We start from the raw sequence: 6621 nt of genomic DNA, 5'->3' as shown, positions 1-6621 counted from the left end.
TGCTGTACTTTCATTGCCCTGTCTTCTTACTTTTGACAGGGTGTCAGTCATGACTTACTGGAAGATCTTTCTATGCATCTCAGACAAAACTTATTATATTTTTTCTTAGGCTTTTTTTCTGAGGGGATGTATGGGTACGCATACCCCTAAACATTTTGTAAATCTAAGTTTGGCCTCACTGAGGAGCAGTATTTCAATATGAGTAGGAAAATGAGAGTACCCCTAAACTTTTTTTTAGAAAGAAAGAAAAAAGCCCTGCCTACAATGATAATAATCATAAATGCAATTTTTAAAGTAGGAATTAATTTTCATGGAACCTGCAATAAAGTATCTGTTTCAATGGCAGTTGTCCACCAGTTTCCATATGTCTGTTTTCCAGAAAGCTTTTAATGGTGTTTTTTTAATGAACCACAGCACAAGCTGGTTAGTAGTTTAGATTGCAAACCTAAATACACTTACTAGGGAGTAAGTCCCATTGAATATAAAGTGTTCAACCAAACATGTGTAGGGCTGTGTTGTTATGCACTTTTAAAAACATACCTTTAGTTAGTCATAGTGTAGTGGTTAGTGTTGGAGTTGGATCCAGAAAACCTGGGTTCAAATCTTCACTCACCTATGAAGCTCCCTGGATGTACTTGAACCAGTTACTAGCTCTCAGCCTATCCTATCACACAAGGTTATTCTGAGGATAAAATGGAGACAAGGAAAGCAATGTCAGCAGCCTATTGTTTACTGGAAGAAAAGGAAGGTGTAGAGGTAGCAAATAATAAATACGAATAAATAAATAAGTGCACTCAACTCAGCAATGTTCATCAATTTAAATGGGTCTACTCATAGCAAAACTTAGTTTAAAGGTAAAGGTAAAGGGACCCCTGACCATTAGGTCCAGTCGTGACCGACTCTGGGGTTGCGGCACTCATCTCACTTTATTGGCTGAGGGAGCCGGCGTACAGCTTCCGGGTCATGTGGCCAGCATGACTAAGCTGCTTCTGGCGAACCAGAGCAGCGCACGGAAATGCCGTTTACCTTCCCGCCGGAGCGGTACCTATTTATCTACTTGCACTTTGACGTGCTTTCAAACTGCTAGGTTGGCAGGAGCAATGGGAGCTCACCCCGTCGCGGGGATTCAAACCACCGACCTTCTGATTGGCAAGTCCTAGGCTCTGTGGTTTAACCCACAGCGCCACCCGAGTCCCGAAAACTTAGTTTAGCAGACAATAAAAATCTGTGAGAAGATGGAGCCACATTGTGACAAACCACATCATGACTCACATCCCTGTTTAAACGACTGTCTTGTGTGAGGCATATGGTATCTGCAGATGCCCATGTTAGGTTGCACTAAATTAAATTGGCCTAACTCTACCCTTTTGCAGATAATGTAGTGTTTGATAAAGCTCTGGTGCAATTTAAACCTAAATGCTATCTCTTCTCGGCCAAATTGGCCAATATGGGTATTAACAGAAGGTTATTACTTCTGATGATCAAGCTTCATGAGAACAATACCCTCCAGATAAGAGTCGCACAGGACGGCAGACTCTCTAGAGAAATCCCAGTCCATAGAGGAGTCAGACAAGGATGTCTATTAGCCCCATTTTTATTTAACATCTATGTTAACTCCCTGGTCACATGTTGCCGTGAAATCGAAACCCATCCCCCCGTGTTCTCTAACGGCAGAAAAGTACCAGTTTTAATGTATGCGGATGACGCTGTTCTTCTCTCTCAAACCAAAGTGGGCTTGAAACGTGCCTTAGGAAAGTTCAGTGACCAATGTAACACTGAGCTGTTAACAATTAACTTTGCCAAAACCAAAATTGTACATTTTAACCGCTCCTTCAGGAAAGATAATTGGAGCGTAAAGGGAAACGCCATTGAACAGACTAAGATCTTCCAATACCTAGGCATTACTTTCTCTTATAATGCCAAATTGTCAACACACCTGACCACATCAGCTATATCAGCAGGAAGAAGTGCAAATGCCATCCTTAGATTATTCAGAAGGAAAGGAGCTGGCTTCCTCCCGATGGCCCTTAAAGTTTTCCAGGCAAAATCGTTAGCCCAACTCCTGTATGGCTCTCAAATTAGCCCTTCTACCAACCTTAAGACCCTTGAAACAGTACAATCAAAATTCTTAAGATCATTATTTGCTACCCCAAAGTGTACACCTAATGCAGTCTTAAGGCAAGAGGCAGGACTGCCCAGAGTGGAATTAAAAGTCTGGGAGCAAGCAATATCCCTCTGGTTGAAAATCCATTAGAACCCTAAGGGACTGTTACCTTACTTCCTGGCTGCAGTTCCCTATCCTCCTTGGCTTATGCAAATAACTAACAAGATCCAACAAATTGGCCTAAACCCTGAAAATCTTCTTATTGGAACTCTGAACAAGGCTAAAGTAATTATCACTCAGAGACTCTACGATGTCGAATTACAACAAGAAGACGCCCTACTCCCGGAGACGTATAGATCTTTAAAAGCTTGGTCTAATTTTTCAGCTGCCCCTTACTTAACTAACATCACTAACGAAGCTTATAGATGGGCTTTCTCCAGAGCCCGCTTTGAGACAATGCCCTCAGCAGTGCTGTACGGCAAATTTACGCGGGTACCAATGCATGCGCGTCTCTGCCCCTGTATGTCTAATAAGGTAGAATCTGTCACTCACATCCTTCTATTTTGCGAATTCTATAGTGAAGAACGAGCTCAACTTATTTTGCCGCTTTTATCAAAATTTATACCCCTTCAACATTATTTGGAATCCTCCCCCGAAATTCTACGAAAATACCTTCTGGAAGATTCCTCAAGCTCAATATCATATGAGGTGGCCAAATTTTGCACTTTAGCAATCAGGAAGCGTAAATCTCTTTTGTTGAACGGCACACTGCGAAGCTCCCTTGCGTAATAATGTTCTTTTTTTTTTCTTCTTGATGCTGTTGTTGATTTCCTTTTGTATGATCTTGTGGTGTTCTGTGTCACTGGCTTTTGCCGCAATAAAACTTGACTTGACTTGACTTGACTTGCTATTTCTTCTCTTCCTTCTGTGGCATGGAGGCGAATATAACATGGGTCAGGCTGAGAATTTCATTCCACAATGGTTGTTGCCAGATCAGAGAATGGGATTCTTAAGTAGTCAGTTACATGTACCCCACTGGTAAGCATAAGTACATTGCAATTGCATTACCAGCATGGCACAACTGAACATTCTTCAGCTTACAACCTCAACGATAATGCATAACAGTCTGTTCACCATTTTAAAAATGAAGGAGGCTGCTTCGGCCTCAAGCCCAGTGTGATTCTCCTTACTATTTGTCTGAAAATAATGAAATGTGCCTCTTTGTTTTTAGCTGCCTTCTGCTCTTTTGTTCTTCTTATTCATGAAGGCATCATTCTTTTATGAGGAAAAGATCGTGCAGCAATATATCTATTTTGCAGAAGTTATTTTGTTTCTGCCAAAACACACACACACACACAGCGTTTGCACAGCTCAAGAGCTTTGGTGCTGTGATCCAAAAGGGGGTGGAATCTCATTTTTTTGGATGCACTGCATGTTAGCTGTCTGTAGCTGTTTTTTACCCTTTGCATGGCTTGCAGTTAGGCAGAGCTTGTTGGGAGCTATTTTATGTCTGAGGTAATGTTCCCATGTGAAGGGGAATTTCCAGACTGGAAAAGAGGATTAAACCACTAAATCATGGAGGCTGAAAGACCTGAATTGTTTCACAAGGGTCTTTGTGAGTACTGGGCTGAGTTGTTTTCCTTTCACTTTGTATCATGAGGGTGTTTTCACACGGCAGAACGATGCCAAGATCAATCCAAGGCTGAGCCACTGCAGGGCTGAAATCCTGCCACATGACTTCTGCAAACACCCACCAAGGCAGCATTTTAGATCCCTCTTCACCAATTGGAATTTGCACCCCACCCAGTCTTATAGGCTGGAGAAAGCCTAAAGCGTTTTTTTAAAAAATTCCTTGGCTTGTATAAACCTAACTCTACTACTGAAAGTGATTCATCCCCCTAAGTTACTCTTGTTTAACTTTCCTCACATCTAAGTCTTTCAATGATAGATTTTAAATAGAAAAGCCATGATCTGGCCTAGGGAGGGGAAACCTCCAGGTCAGCCCTCGCATTTGACCCAGCCAGTGTGGCTAATGGTCAGGACAATGGGAGTGGTATCCCAGTAGCATCTAGACAGACACATGTTCCCCATCCACGACTGGCCAAAATTAAGCTATTGATTAATTAGAGTTAAGCACAAATTTATATCTCTCTCATTGAAATAAGGACCTGTTGGAACAAAACACAGGACAGAAGTCTAAGAAATGAATCAGTGAAGAAACTGTTTGCATTTGCATGACCCATACCTATGAACGGGGGATAAATTTGGTTCAGTTCAAATTCAAAGGCAACTCCATGTAATTTGCACTTTCTAAAACAAAATGCGAACAGAAAGAGAGCCATCCTGCAAAATTTGCACTTCTGAATTTTCAAATGAAGGTCTCCAGCAAAATGATGTGTACAAAAGTGCATATGCTAAGGTAAAGTGTGTATTGAAAGACTCATTTAGTGAAAATAACATTCAAAAATGTGTTATATTAGGGAAATATGAATATTAGGGTAAATGGCGAATAAGCAAAATACAAAAATGCACAAATTGCAAGAAATGCTGATGAATTTTCATAAGGATTGTTTTAAAAATAATAATCACAAAGTAGCAGACAGATTCCTCTATCTTTGGTCATACCCAGATAAATACAAATCTATGATCATGTTTCAGAAATTTTGAGTGAACCTGCCCACCCTTCCCAGGAGTTATTTACAATATTGCTTTTCACAAACACTATACCAAGCATGAAATTGATTCCATAGACTGGATCCTGGCCCCAGCTTTATGCTTTCTGCAAAAAATGATATTTATTCTTTTTGCCAATCCCTCGTTCGCTAACTATGTTGAAGCGTGTTCCAATAAGAAGTGCTACATGGCTCTAGGATTAACAATTAAGATCCACCCTCTATTGTGTGGGCAGGTAATCCCTCCCCTTACCTGGCCTGGTTTCCCTGGCAACACTTCCCCCAGGTGGGATTGGACAACTCGCTGGGGTAGGCGGGGACCTCCAGGTATCCCACCTGGGGGAAGGCAAAGCCTATGCTGATGGGGCCACTCCAGATCCAGGGCTGCACGCGTCCACGCAAAAGGCGCCCCCCGTTTTAAGTGGGGAGCGGTCATTGTTGCGCAAGCTGGGAGCATCAGCCTCCTTTTTGAGATGCCCTAGTTTTCAGATAAAGCTGGATGCCAAAAGATTAATCAAATAGGGGCTTGTGGGGTGAATAAGGTATTTGGCACTGAAGACTCTTGTCAGAACACTCTGCTTTGTGGCTATTTAGATAGTTGAAGAAGGAAAATTGCCAATCTGCTTAGGTGCCTGACTTAGGATAAACCCATTAGGGTCAATGTTTCCCCACCAGGTCTGCAATGTGTCTACTGGGACACGGGTGGCGCTGTGGTCTAAACCACGGAGCCTCTTGGGCTTGCCGATCAGAAGGTTGGCGGTCCAAATCCCTGCGATGGGATGAGCTCCCATTACTCTGTCCCAGCTCCTGCCAACCTAGCAGTTCAAAAGCACACCAGTGAAAGTAGATAAATAGGTACCGCTGTGGAGGGAAGGTAAACAGTGTTTCCGTGCACTCTAGCTTCTATCATGGTTCTCCATCACACCTGAAGTGGTTTAGTCATGCTGGCCACCTGTCCCAGAAAGCTGTCTGTGGACAAATGCAGCTGCCTCAGCCTGAAAGCGAGATGAGTGCCACAACCCCATAGTCGCCTTTGACTGGACTTAACCGTCCAGGAGTACTTTACCTTTTAATTTTTACTGGGAAATAGGCAGTAGGAAGGGAGGGTCAGCTGCACCAAAACCATCAAGTTCAAGTGAAGAGAATCAGGGAGAAGAAACCATCAAGTTCAAGTGAAGAGAATCAGGGAGAAGAAAAGCAGAGGAATATAATACCTAAGAAAAAGGGAATATGAATGGTGAAAAAGAAAAAGGAACTGAAAGAAGGAAGGAAGAGAAAAACTATTGTGTTTATCAACATTGTGCTATGTTTTCCTCTTCTGCATTTGCATGCTATTCCTCCTACCAGGTGTCAGATGCAGCTCATCTGCTAAGTCTAGTCACAATATAAGCAGCTGGCAAACAAGACAGCCAGCGACGCAGAACTGAGTGCTATACTATGTCCGCTCACATGTTGCTCAAGCCTTTTCACCCATGTGATGGCGGCTAATAACATCACTTAAGACTGGTTACCGAAATCTGTTTCATTGTGAGGATACATGCTCTGCTGAATGGAGCTGCCAAAGAAATATATATGCAAGAAGGCCTTTCAATGCAAGTCGATGTATGTTTGTATTAAAATACAGGCCTTTTCTAAATATACTTCCCATCTTTCTGCAGTCTTTTTATATTCTTGTCCACAGTGCTCCTTATTCAATTCCAATAGTGACTTCTTTTTGGAATACACTTTTAAAAATATATACAGTGGTGCCTCGCAAGACGAAATTAATCCGTTCCACGAGTCTCTTCGTCTAGCGGTTTTTCGTCTTGTGAAGCAAGCCCATTGACGGCTTAGCGGATTAGTGCT

The 6621-nt window shown here is 42.3% G+C and overlaps 1 long non-coding RNA gene across 1 annotated transcript in view; it reads right to left on the bottom strand.

Moving 5' to 3' along the window:
- Positions 1-624: 624 nt before the first annotated feature.
- LOC309342857 overlaps positions 625-6621 on the bottom strand; it is a 176985-nt gene continuing 170988 nt past the window's right edge. Inside the window, exon 6 of the long non-coding RNA XR_014157012.1 lies at positions 625-682. This is a non-coding gene — a long non-coding RNA (uncharacterized lncRNA). The remainder of the gene's footprint in view (positions 683-6621) is intronic.

The sequence above is a fragment of the Podarcis erhardii genome (assembly GCF_964252035.2).
Source record: "Podarcis erhardii genome assembly, chromosome: 5".
In the NCBI taxonomy this organism is placed as follows: Eukaryota; Metazoa; Chordata; class Lepidosauria; order Squamata; family Lacertidae; genus Podarcis; species Podarcis erhardii.
This window is presented reverse-complemented; position numbering and strand designations above follow the sequence as displayed.